This window comes from Magnolia sinica, chromosome 18 (genome assembly GCF_029962835.1).
Source record: "Magnolia sinica isolate HGM2019 chromosome 18, MsV1, whole genome shotgun sequence".
In the NCBI taxonomy this organism is placed as follows: Eukaryota; Viridiplantae; Streptophyta; class Magnoliopsida; order Magnoliales; family Magnoliaceae; genus Magnolia; species Magnolia sinica.
Window position 1 is genome coordinate 29,095,675 of NC_080590.1, and position 14,792 is coordinate 29,110,466.

Below are 14,792 nucleotides of genomic sequence, written 5' to 3' on the forward strand. Positions count from 1 at the left end.
TGTGGAAACTGTGTGTGTGTGTGTGTGTTTTGTAAAAGTCATCTTTACCTACGAAAATTAAATTTCCATGGTTTGCATTACATCCAAATCATTCAATTCCTTAGGTTGAGTATGTGTATGGAAATTGTCATACACTTTTCTACTACTACAATTCCCAAATGAAAAATGCTTAAGGAAAACCAATTGATCTGATTTGCACCACATGGCACATTACTAGATGGGCGGATAGTGGCTGTGCAACAATTCTCAGTAACATCTCACCAAGGAAAGAGTTAGTTTGTAGCGGAGATTGCTACTATATCTGCTGTCCAACAATGAAACCTTGTGAAGTTGCACAGATGCTGCATCGAGGGAGCACATCGGCTACATGTTTATGAGTATCTGCAAAACAAGAGCCTCGATCAAGCTCTCTTTGGTACGTTACTGTCCTCTCCTTTCTTAATGAAGTTATATACTGGATTATGCAATCAGTGATGTTTTTGTATTGTAACCTCATCAATTTTTTTCCAAACTTAAATGGACAGTTCAGATCGACTGATTAGACCATCCAAGTGAATAGATGTAACTAAGAGCACTATAACTTGAAAGTGCTTTGAGAGCACTGGAGCATTTCTCTGTATGAATTATGAGTTATCAAGATATTTTTTTAATCCTTACCACTGAAGGAATGGCCTGGACCTTGCACCCACATGCCAGCAGTGGCGCATGGGACGGAGAGTACAATTCAAAAGCCTACTGTAACAGGTAGATGTAGGAGAGCTTTATTGTACTATATTTCAATGCTAATGGCTGTCATTTCCTTGCAAGAGAGAGTAAATTGCATCTGGATTGGCATACCCGCTTCTAGATATGTTTGGGGACAACAAGAGGTCTCGCATTGTTCACAGGGATGTCAAAGCCAGTAATATTCTGCTCGATGCAAATCTCAATCCAAAGATATCAGATTTTGGTTTGGCTAAGCTCTATGATGACAAGATGACCCACATCAGTACAGGCGTCGCGGGGACAATGTAAGCATTGATGACACTTCCCATTAGCCTTCCTCTCTTAAGGGCACGTTTGGATGCTTGATTGAACTAAATTTCAAGAACCCAACTCAATGTAGAGTGAAAGACCAAGGCAGAAGTCGTTCCATTTCATATTTTCGATGTTGGGGTTGGTTTGTCATTATGAATGCAGTAGACTTTTACAGTTTGGTAATTTTCACTTTCATTTGAATTATTGCAATGCAAGTCAATTGAACATCCAAACACAACCTTTCTTATTACGCGACGTTTGTTATGTGATGTAGTTCATGTTTGGATGGATTTACGTACTTTGGGTTTAAATGGATGTGAATATGAATGTGATGAAATATATTACATAATAGGTGCATATCAGGAAAAATATGATGAAATATATTGTAACAGGTGTATATTAGGAAGAATATTATGAAAAAAATACACTTTTATCTACAAAAATTTTCGCAGGTAAAAGTCTCAACCACGTTTTTTACTTACGAATATTTTCGTAGGTAAAAATCTCATTCATGTTCTTACCAATGAAGATATTCGTAGGTAAAAGTCTTGTAAATATCTTTAGGTACAAAAATATATGTAGGTAAAAGTTTTGTAAGTAATTTTAGCTACGAAAATATAGTCTTGTAAATACTTTTAGCTACGAAATAGTTCGTAGGTAAAAGTTTTATAACCAATGCAAGTATTCATAGGTATGAGTCTTGTAAATGCTTTTCCCTGGGAAAATATGTGTAGGTAAAATGTTTTCACAGAACTTTTAGCTACAAAAAAAGTTGTAGGTAAAAGGTTTTACCAACGAAAACAATTCGTAGGTAAAAGTAAACCTGTTTGATGAATTTACCGACGAAAAGTTTCGTTGGTAAAAGTGTTTGCCTTTCGCAGTGTAGGTTTTAACATCTACATGTATAATTGGTTCCAGCCAGGCCAGGCTAGTCAGTTCAGGCTAATTAAAATAACTTTAACAATTGAAAATTAATTGTAAGCCATGCATGCATGCCCAACGAGCCAAGCTAGTAGGTCCAAGGCCAGGCCACAGCAGGGTCAGGCTTGTCTAGTCAGGCCCGTTAGTCAGCTGGTTGCAACTATTAATTATAACAAAAACTTTATTAAGCCCATATATATATATATATATATATATATATATATATATATATATATATATATATATATATATATATATATATGCATGTGCAATAAAGCTCATAAACATATCAAAGTGGCATACAATTAAAAAATCTAACCGATCCATCAATGTTTATTCGACTTTGTATATGTTTTTTTTAGAAAATAAAGACCAACATGCGGGCCCAATATTTGAAACAGGGCGATTGGTTGGAGAACTGCTTTAAAGTGTTCGGAGTCAGCATTTTATCATATACTGTGGCCTACCTGACAATGGGATCAACTTGATTTTTGAGCTATGGAATCAATATAGTTGTGACGTTCTGATGGATGGATTGGACCTTGGAACTATATTGCCATGCTGGAATATGTGTGGATTGTATGTGAGCAAATGCCATTGCCCAAGGAACAAACTAAAGAAACATAATGAAGCCATGTCATCGATATCAAATCATCCACGTGACATTCACGTGGGAGACAAAACAGATTTGATTCAGAAGACCCATTAGGTAACTTTCGTACCACAATTCGAATTGTGACCTTCTCGGACAAACCATAAGTGGGTCGCTTTCTTTCGGTGATCGGACTCGTTCTTGGGATGGGCTCTATCATGGATGGTATCTTGAGCTGGCACATAATGAATGGTCTACCAGAGAAAAATAGTATTGATCTGATAATCCTGACCTTAGATTGGTAGCAAGAACAAACCAACAGTTAAAAATGTTGTGTGTGAGGAGGTGAGTGAGACGTTCGTTATTATTTATTTAAGAAATACTTTACTCAAAAGTACTAATTTTTGTATTTTCATGCAAATATGTCAGTTTGCTAGAACTGTGATGGTAGGTGGGTCCCTGCTTATGGCCCAGTAGTAGACTGACGCAGAGATGAACATAATCAGGTTGATCACCTTCTTTCTCAAGGATAACTACTCCGAATTCATGGATCTTATCTGGACTCCTCACGGAGACTTTTCGAATCTACAAAGAAAAAGTAAGAAAAATAAAAATAAAAATAAATTCTATAAAATTTGTAATTTGATTGATTAATAAAATAAACGAGTTCACAGCCCTTTAAATATAGATACTAAGTAATGAGAGAGATTTCAAAATTAAACTACAATTACAACTCTTAGAATTCGCAGCTTACTACTTACTATAAATAGTAAGCTTACTATTTATAGATGGTTATGATGTCTACTAGTGCGCAGGATTTTCAGCCAAAAATAGTAAGTGTCCTATTAGGCTTCACCATGATATTCTCCTAATTATTCTAAGTACTTTTTGGGTTAAGCGTAACTCCTAAAGCCACGGAATTAAAATAGGAAAATGACTGTGTCAATCTGGTGGTATTTTCAAATCCGGTGTGCGCAACTCAGAACAACAGATTGGGTGGCTAAAGTAACTTGTTCTACCTCAAAATCAAATATTTTACGTCCAATAACTCATTCCAGATTACGAGATACGCCCGATGTAAGGTCTGACGGTCTGGATCACTTCTGTTGTCAACCAGCCTTTTCTGATCCATCTTGGCCATGAAACCATCCGCGATCTGCTCTACATCACATACTACGTGAGTTTAAACGCTGAGGTCATGGTTCAAGGTTGTAGCTTTGCTAAATCCACGGGCTTGTACAATATAATACATGCTGGTCCATTCATAAAAAAACACTAACACTATATTGATGCCCTGGCTCAAGAATCAAATTGATCCATCCATCAAAACACCAACTCTATATTCATGCCCTAGCCCAAGAATTATTTTGGTCCACTCCTCAGGTGGACCATATTTTGCAAAATAAATGTACGGCTCTGAAAAACTTGGCTGAAGTTTTCTAACCTATCAACTTGCTTCTAACATTGGGCACACATGTGGAGTGGACCGGATCTTTTTTTTTTTGAAAATACATATAGAAGGTCGAACCAAACTGATGGATGGATTGGATCGGCCACCTATATATCATGTTGGCACGTCTCTGGTGTGTCCATGAGCTGCATTCCAGACGAATGTAGGCTTAACAAAGCTCATTATTTAAACTGGTAAATACGAGACATCAAAGACAGGTGTGAAGAGAGAGGAAGTGAATTGCCAGGTGGAGTGATCACATACAATTCTAGGAGCCTAATATTAGGTGTGAGTGCCGCCCTTAACCCGTCAATCAGATGCACCTCCTCATGTTAAGGGCCCGTTTGGATATTTAGTTGCTTAAGATAAGTTATTTTTTCCTTTTAAGTAACTTATTTTAGTTTTTACTTATTAAAAAGATAAATATGTTTATATTCAGTTACTTGTCAACTTCTTTCTTTGGTCTCTCCCGATGCCTTTGTTCAGCAACCCATGAAAGTAAAAAAAACTAAAAAAAAGAACTGAAGTGATTATATACTATTAAGTAAGAAAGCTACTTATAATTAATCATGAAATAAGTTACTAATACATTGTTGTAAGTAGAAAAAAAAAACTTATTTGGTATTATCCAAATGGAACCTAAGTTGATCCACCACCAAGGAGAGAAATGGAAAGGTTAACCATAAATTAAGACTTTAGATGGAATGTTGTGTCCACCTTGTCTATTTGCCATCCAACTCCCTCATTAGGAGATATTAACATGATAAGGAATTTTTTATTTTTTATTTTTAATTCGAATGTCATATATTTCATTTTGGACAAAATTACATTTGGGTCTTCTGAGAAAAAAATGACCTACAGAAGACCTATCATAACAAAAACCGGAACAACCGGGCCCGAAAAAACCCTAGAAAGAACTTAAGCCTGCCTCTCCCTAATCGCTTCTAAACCAACGCTGTCTAAGAATAGAAAACCTCTCCCTTGCAGAGGGAGCTCAGCCCTGCTAGAAGTACAAAAACCAGACTGGGACAAGGTCCCCTCACGGGCAAGTGCATCGGCTGTGGCGTTACCTTCCCTGAATACGTGCTTGAACTCTACCTGGCCTTGGAGGCGGAGCCTATCTGTTATGGCTGTCCAACCTTTCTATTTCCAACCAATATTAGCTCCCTCATTAAATGCCTTAATCACCAACTCAGAATCGGATTCCACCATTACTTTGGAAAACCCTTTATCTAGACACAGGAAGAGCCCATCATGTGTCGCGCGAACCTTGGCACCAATGTTCGACATCACCCCATAAGCATAAGAGAAGCCGAAAATGAAATCGCCTCTGTCGTTTCTACAAACGCCGCCACCCCCTGCCAAGCCCGGGTTACCCCTGAAAGACTCATCGACATTCACTTTTACCCATCCAGGAGGGGGTTTCTTCCATGAAATAACCGACTGGCACGTAGGCTTTGAGCCATGAGAGCCTCCATCCAACTGGTTGCCGGAATTCTGAGAAAACATCCCAAACCTCCTACTAATGACGTCGCCTCTGTAGTCGGCCAGCCACCAGGAAACCCTCACGATCACGGAGTGGGCTGCTAGAGTTTTACCATCAAACATCGCCTCATTCCTGGATTTCCATAATTCCCAAAAAATATATGCTGGCACCAAGAGCTGGCTGAACGTATACCCTTTTTGAGCCAAACTGGCCCTTCTCCATTGCACAATTCTAGCTTCCACCGCCGCAGCCTGCATAATAGAAATCCCGAACTTCATGACGAAGTATCCCCATATGGATGTAGCTAATTCACCATCCAAAAACAAGTGTGAAATGGACTCTCCGGCTGGGCCCTGATCGGAGTCGTCCCTGCAACAAACACACCTTGAGGCCTAGGAAATACCCCTAGATTGAATAGCCATCTCGACCGACACTGTGCTATGGAGAAGTCTCCATACAAACAGAGAGATCTTCGATGAAAATTTTCCGTGCCACACCTACCGCGCCTAGCCCTTTCTAGGAGCCATTGGCCTGCAAGCGACCTAAGTTGATTTCACTAAGAAACTACTTGTAGGGGTGAACGGCCAAAGAGGAGTATCCGGGCCATCGGATAAACAGGAGCCATGCTGAAAAATGTTATCTACCACTTCTTGAGGGAGCATGGAGAGAACCACTAATGGCGGGAGAGGGCCATACGGTCCCAAAGCCTGGTTAACTTTCAAGGAAAGGATGTCGGCCAGAATATCAGACATCAACATGTTCTAGAGGGGGCCTAGCCTGGTCCAGTTTGATCTCCAATAGCTGCGTTCTCCTGTTCCAATACTCCACTGAACATTGGTTTCAAGAAACGGTTGGAAACTCATGTTCTTCTTCCAAAACGGCGAGCAACGCCCTGCATTATTACTAGAGACCGACGAATCCTGAATCGTGTCATACTTTGCTACTATGAATGTTGCCCAAATGCTAGACTCCTTATGGAACTTTAAAACCCAGGCCATTTTAATTTGGAACGCTTGCATGACTTCAGATAACTTCCTAATTCCTAGCCCTCCTTCGTCTTTTGGCATTGATATATATATTTCCAACTCCTCCAATGGAGCTTACGCTTTCCATCTGCCCACCCCCAGAAAAAGGAAGCGAAACTTCTCTCGAGCTCCACAAGGACCTGCTTTGGAAGACGAGTTGCTGCCATAGTGTGAATGTGAATACTTCCCAGCACATGCTTAATAAGAGACCAGAACTAAAGTCTTTTGAAAATAAGAGACAAGTTGAAAGCACTTGACCATATAGATTTTAAGTGTGGTCGTGCATTACTGATTTAAGGTTCAATTGGATGCCTGTAACTTTTTAAGTTATAAACAAGTTACAGCTGAAACTGTGAAGTTTAAGAGGGCATTTGGATCATAAGTTATGATAGGCTACACGTGCCTGAAAATGACTTTAACTTTTTTTTTAAAAAATATATATAACAATGAGCTCTTTCATATATATATATATATGTGTGTGTGTGTGTGTGTGTGTGTGTGTGTGTGTGTGTGTGTGTGAAAATGACTTTACAGCTTGGGCTAAACTTCGGGCCACCTCTCAGAAAAAAGGACCGAGAGGGGCCTATCATGAAAAAAACTCTTCAAAAGAAAAGAAGAAAAACTAGGAAAAAAGTACTGACAAAGCTAAGGAGTGGGCGAGTAGCTCTTATCTCTCCAAATAGGATTGCCTAATCAAGCCTAGCCCCACTCTGTCAAGCAGAGCCAGACCTCGAATATGAGGCAGGAGCTCAGAAGGCTTCCTGAAAAAGGAAAGGGCCTGGAATCACTCCCCACACGGGCTAGCCCTTCTGCTATGGAGTTCCCTTCTCTCATAATATGGACGAAAGAAACACGGCCCGAGCTTTTAATCTTCTCTATCCTTGATACCCAATATCTCCAACACCAAGCCACCTGGGGCTTCCCATTCAATAAATCAATGGCCATCTTGGAGTCTGATTCAAACAAAACCTTGCTTAGGCCCCTATTCATGCAAATTGTCAAACTGTCCTAGATCACTCTAAGCTCTACAATATTGTTGGAGCCCAAACCATAGCCCATCGTGAAAGCGAAAAGGAACTGTCCTCTCTCCCCTCTACAGATCCCTCCCCCTCTAGCTGGCCCAGATTGCCTTTGGACGACCCGTCGACATTCAACTTGCTCCAACTTGCTACAGGAGGAATCCATTTAACAAGGTTTGCTACCATTCTTGGAGGGGACGAAGCCTCAATCCCCAGGGCCTGGAATGTGAGATCGGTAACCATTGAATATACCTTGGGCCTAGGAAGGCCTTGCGACAGACTTTTAAGCCACCAGGATGCACGCCGGATGGCCCTGGAACGCCGGACTTCCACCCCATCAAATCTGGCCTCATTCCTGCTCTTCCAGATTTCCCACAGAATGATGTTTGGGGCCAACCCACGCAGGGTCGCAATGCCGCCCCTCGGATTTGGAATGCGCCACCAAGAGCGAAATTTGTCCTCCACTGTAGGATTATCCATAACTGCAATGCCAAATATGGACCCAAAGTGCTGCCAAACTGCCCTTGCCAAGCTATTGAACAGCAAGAGATGGGGGAGGGATTCCTTTGCAGGACATTGATCCCTTGACGCCTTACAACAAACACATTTTGACGCCACGGTGATCCCTCTGGACTGATCCCCTGACGCCTCGCTACACATGCCTTAAGTAGCTAATCTCAGCTTCTACTTAATAAACTGAAGTGATTAAGTAATTTTAAATAAAAAAGCTATTTATAATTGATCATAAACCAAACTTACTTATCTTAAATAAGTTACTTATATAATATTGTAAGTAGAAAAAATAACTTATTTGGTGGTATCCAAATGGGCCCTAAGGGGAAGTTGCTGAAGATAAGTTACTTATTCCACAAGTAGCTAATCTTAGTTTCTACTTATTAAGAAAATAAGTATGTTTGGAAAACAACATACTCAACTTCTTCTCTCTTTCGTCTCTCCTAATGCCTTTCTTCAGCAACTTATGAAAATTAGAAAAGCTAGAAAAATTAACTGAAGTGATCATGTGCTTTTAAGTAAAAAAAAGTTACTTATAACTAATCATAAACTAAACTTACATGTTTGAAATAAGTACATATCTACTGTTCTAAGTAAAAAAATTAAAAGTAACTTATTTGGTGGTATCTAAACGGGTCCTTAGTAACTTAAAAGTGAAAGTACTTATTTTCACTCATGATTACAACTTATAATTCATATACCGGTGAAATTTATTGTCCAAACTCCACTAGTGAGTGAGTTACTTATTAAACCCTTTACTTATTAAGTCTTAGATAAGTTTTAATATTTGGATGTATGGTAAAAATGAAGAGGAGCATGTGGTCGATGGTCTCAATAGGATTCCACCCACACATCACGGGTGGACCTGTGTACAGCTCCAACATGCGGTGGTTACCAAACATTAATCATATCTCCACATGGACATGGGAGATGGGTGGGGAAGCAGGGTTTTTTTTTTTTAAAATAAAAATAAAAATAAAGGAGCATTTCATTGATATGAAGAGGGAATGTACAAAAGACCCCTGTTTTCGGGCAGCCCTTGGTACAAAAAGGAATCAGAGGCGCCTATTGTAAAGCAACGCAAAAGGAAAAGAAAGCAAGGAGATCAGCAGTAGAAGGCTCTACAGATTGCGATGGTCCTTTCTAACATAGCCTATGCCGATCTTGTCGAGGAAGATGAGGCCTCAGGCCTGGGAAGGCATATCCCTCAGATGATCATACTCCAAGTTCCTCTGATTTCTGCTTCCTTCTTTGGCTAATACGTCGGCTGGGCCATTCCCTTCGCGGTGGATATGAGAGATTGTTATAAAATATTAAAAATACATTTACCATTAGTTTAAAACACTTCCTATTTGCAATAAACAAAATTTCAGTATTGAAAATTTTTTCCCCTTTTAATTGGAATTCCTCTTATATGTGAAAAAAGATGTAATTATTGTACTCAGTGTCAGGAGTTGCTGGTTCCAATTGTGCCTTCGCATGTGTCAAAGATATGCTCACCTCAAACGTCCAACTGTTCATTAAGGTATGCTACAAGTGGAGATTGAATGTGGGCCATCCTCAATTTTTTAAAAGGTCCATTATTTCTAGATGTGTAGAAACTTGATTAGTTGTCCACTTTGATTTTTTAGCCAGATCATCCACTTAATGGCCCCCCACCTGATACATGGTTTGGATTTCATGCAAGTGAATTAGGTTTTGGAAAGCTTTGTTATTACCATTAGTCTAAGGGGACAGTCAGGTGCAATTGGCAGGATGAATTATCAATGGAGTTTGTTCATTTATAATTTGCTTATAAAAGATGAGGTACAGCTTTGTAATCAGCCCCCTTTTTGATATGAAATAAAGTAATGAGGTTTTTTTTTTTTTTCAAAAATGCTTATAAAAGATTATTTATTTTTCAAAAACAAAATAGCTGCCATAAAAAAAAAATCCATGACCATTACTTTTCTTTTGACCATTAACTATTTTCTTTTTTTAATCCATTCATTTATTGATTTGTAAAAGATTATTTACTTTTCGAAAACAAAAAACCATAACCATTACTTTTCTTCTGACCATTAACTATTTTCTTTTTTGAACATTGGTTTAATAACCACCTATCAAATGATTAGAAATGTTGAACAAGTGCAATTTTTGTACATATGCAATCCAAGTCAAGACCGAATATGTGAATCCACTGATTGGTGGAAGAACATGCCATTTGCATAAACAATGTCTTTACAGTATCCCAATTCGTAGGAAGCTGACATGAGCTACATATCAAAAGAATCCACTCCGTTCATGAGATTTGCCAGTTGAGTCTATAGCTTGGACCTTAAACAAAGTATGATCCAACTCTCTAGTGGGCCACATAATAGAGAAATGCAAGTGGGGACACACTTTATAGAAGCATTTCAAATGTCTTGTGAAGGAAACCATAGAATACTATCCAACCAGCTTTGTATGTCTTGTAAACTATATGCAGAATTGCAGGGGACTGTGGTAGACTGTGGTATGCATTGATTATGGAGATCAGATAAATTAGATAGCGTACCTTGTTGAGACGCCATCGCTGTAAGCTTGATGACCTAGTCTTCCACACCTTACACCCTTAGAGAAGCACTAAAATGAGAATGAAAACTTCTGTTGTATAGGATTGGAACTCAGCTGTATTTATATAATTTTAGAGGGTTGAGGAGTTTGAAACCCATCAAAACTCTTCTCCCTAAGGTTCCACACAAATTTGGTAATCTCGGTTCAACTAAAATACGGTGTGTATCACAGTTGTCGCGTATCATCCCTTACACGATTTTAGATGTATCACTATTGAGTAGGGTCCACTAGTACTCCCGATCACACTATCCAACCTTAGGACAATCTGGACCATTGATCAATAAGGCCTACCTTATAGAATTCTTACAAGTCTCAGTAGATCAAGAAAAAATCCCAAATTCAGATTGATACATTCCACAAAGCTTGATTTTATACACGGTACCCTGTGGTGGAGCCAGCATAGTTTTTTTTTTTTTTTATCAAGCTGAGTGTTTTGGACGTGTAGTGGAGATAAGGGAAATCATGATGAATGGAGTGGATTTTACATTATAATATGATGGACCCTATATATATATATATATATATATATATAGGAAAAGGTACTGTGCGCTCGACCTCATGATAAGCTCCAGTGAGGTCGAGCTGTGTGGGCCCCACCGTGATGCGTGTCGATCATCAACATCGTGCATTTGATGGGTCCCCTCTAAATTATGGGATATCCCAAAAATTAGCCGTAAATGGAACTCAGGTGGGCCATACCATCTAAAATCATGTGAAGACACCGTTAAAACATATAAAAGCACTTGGTGGGGCCCACCTGAGTTTTGAATGCTGCTGAAACTTGGTCTGAACCCTCATCCAAGTGGGACACACATAATGGATGGGCTGGATTTGCAAACCACATCTCGGTGGGCACAAAAAAGATTATGAATGTTTTAATGGTGCATGGCCCCTCCCCACTTCTATATGTGGTGTGGCCCACACAAGTAACAGATTGACTTGATTTTTGAGATCTAGGCCCACGATGGAATGGTGCATCTGACTGATGGGGTAGTGCTCGAAACGCATCACGGTGGGGCCCACACAGCTCGACCTCATGGGACAGACTTGTGAGGTCGAGCGCATAGTACCTTTTCCCACACACACACACACACACACACACACACACACATATATATATATATATATATATATATATTCAAAAGGTATCATTTCACTAATAGAAAAGGAATACAGCTAAGAAGATTCCTTCGGGCAGCCCCTGGAAAAAAAGGACCAGGGGGGCCTATCGTAACAACAGCTCGAATAGCTGCCAAGGAAAGGAAACGAAACAATGAAGGCAAATACGAAAAACACTTTACAACTTCACATGGGCAAATATGACGGAACCTAAACCAACTTTGTCTAGGAAGATAAGTCCTCGAACGAGGGAACGAAGCTCTATCAAGTGGATAAAATCTATATTCCTGTCTCAAACTACCTTCTCTAGCCATACCATCCGCCAAACCATTGGCTTCACGAAGAATGAGGTGGGTCTTAAAGGACGCTCTCCTCCCCACGTTCGCAATACGCCTAACCCAGGGATGCCATTACCAAGGCGTGACCAGATTCCCAGATAGGAGGTCAGCCACCACCTTGGAGTCGGTTTCTACCTCCACTTTAAACATCCCTCTAAGCAGGCACTGAACAAGACCATCATAGATAACTCGGAGTTCTGCTCTATTGTTCGTGGTCACCCCATATCCTCTCAAGAAAGCGAAAGCGAAACTCCCATCATCTCTTCTACAAATCCCACCCCCGCTAGCCAAACCCGGATTACCTCTTGACGATCCATCCACGTTTAGTTTCACCCAGCCCCTCGCCGGCTTCATCCATTTCACGATGCTCGAGAGAAAATCCCTACATAGCGGTGGTTGTCTTCTCAAGTTCGACTCAGGAATCTCTACAACAAGACCGGATCGCCCTCGAGGATGAGATTAATCCAGCACTTAATGCGCAGAAAACATCTGTTCACGAGCATAGGGATTCAGTCATACCTGGCCCTATTCCTAGCTTTCCAAAGCTCCTAAAAAATCAGGATGGGGATAATTCTTCTGGAGATGGCAGATGCTACACCCGGAGCCGACGCTAGCTTTCATTGCTTCAGTCACCCCTCTATAGAATGATGGGGGATGGGAGAGATCCCGTAGGCTGCAGATGGCCGAGAAGAAGGACTGGATCTGCTTCACCATATGCCCATTAAGGAATAAGTGAGAAATCGATTCTGACTCAGGCCTGCACGGGCTGGTAGGAGAGTAGCAAGGACACGAGGAGGCAAGCTGGACGCCTCTGGACTGAACTCTGTCATCCACAGGGATCGCATCCTGGAGAAGTCTTCAAAGGAATATCGACATTTTCGGCAGGAGGTTCCTGAACCAAATCCAACTCGACCACCATTTAGGAGCTGATGAGGATCTACGCAAATTCCAGGCTGATTTTACCTTGAATGAACAGAAGGGGTCGTTGGGCCAGAAGCTCGTCAGGCTCTCCTCCGAAATTGCAAAGCCACCTTGGAGGATGAAAGAGAAAGCCTCATAAGGGATGATGGAGCAGGCTGAGGATGGGGGAAGAGGGCTAGCAGGCCCGAGGAAATCTCTAACCTGCAATAGCTGAATCGATGACGGAATGGGGCTGGAGATGAGCTGTTGAAGGGGACCTAGACCTATCTAGTTAGAAGTCCACAAATTAAGTTCCCCATTCTTGACATGCCATTGCACGATCCTGGCTAGGCAAGGCAAATAAGACCTGATTTCTTTCCAAAATGGGGACATGTTGCTGGTGGCATTGGACCCACCTTCAGACATCAAGTCATTTTGGAATTTAGCTCGCATAAGGGTCACCCAGGGACCCTCCTTACCCTCATTTTGACTTGTCAGGCTAGCTTCATATGAATCCCAGCAAGCATGTCTTTCAGCCTACGAACCCCCAAACCACCCTCCTCTATTGGTCGCACCACTTTCTTTAATGCTATCCAGTTGCATTTCTTCTTTCCTTCTGACCAACCCCAAAAAAATTGGGTGAAGCAACGTTCAAGATCGGCAATTACCTGGGCAGGGATTTTCATGGCAGCCATAATATGAAGGGGAATACTCCCAAGAACATGCTTGATAAGAGTTAACCTGCCTACCTGGGACAAATGACGGACGTTCTAACCGTTAATTCTCTTACTTATCTTGTCCAAAATAAATTGGTATTTGGCTGCAGCAATTCTGCCAGACATCAGCAGCGCTCCCAGATAGAGGATGTCTATACTTGCCCTGGAGAAGCCTAACACTCTCTCGGTGCTTCTAATGCGATTGGAAGACCATTTCTTAGAGCACAAAAATCTACACTTGCTGAAATTAAACTTCTGTCCTATAGCACCCTGAAAGGCGAAAAGAAACAGCTTGATGGTCGAGAGCGATTCCCTATTGCCGTTTGCAAAAATCAGGGTGTCGTTGACGAACAATAAGTGGGTGATATTTGGGCATCCTCGCTGAAGTTTGAAAGGGTGGCACCACCCTCTTGATACCAATTGTTTGAAATTCCTAGAAAATACTTCCGTCGCAAGGATGAAGAGTGTCAGGGACAACGGGTCACCTTGCCGGAACCCATGAGAAGATCTGAAGAAACCCGCTGCCTCACCATTTATGAGAACCGAGAACCAAACATTTCCCTAACATGTTTCCATAATATCTACCCACTTCTGACTAAATCCGAACCGCAACATAACTTGCTTGAGCACTGACCAGTCGACTCTATTATAGGCCTTCTCTAAGTCCAGTTTTATGATGATCTTACCCCCTTGGGACTTTCTATCAATGTTCCTCATAGCTTCCTGAGCCATCGCGATATTTTCTGTTATCGATCTCCCTTGCATAAACGCCTCTTGTTCCATAGAAATTAGCTTAGGAAGGACTACACCCAGTCTAGCTGCTAGGATCTTGGAAAGAATTTTGTAAACGACATTGCATAAGCTGATCGGGCGGTAATCAACAAAACTGTCAGCAGCTGGGGATTTCGGAATCAAGCATATCAACGAGGACGAGAAAGCTCTTGGTAAAGAGCCTCCATCCAGCAGGAAGCACGTTGTGTTGTGAACGTCTTTACCGACAGTCGGCCAGCATTCCGAGAAGAATGCTACCGAGAACCCGTCCGACCCCGGGGCACCATCTCTTGGGATGGCCTTAGCTGCTTCCCATGTTTCCTCAAGAGA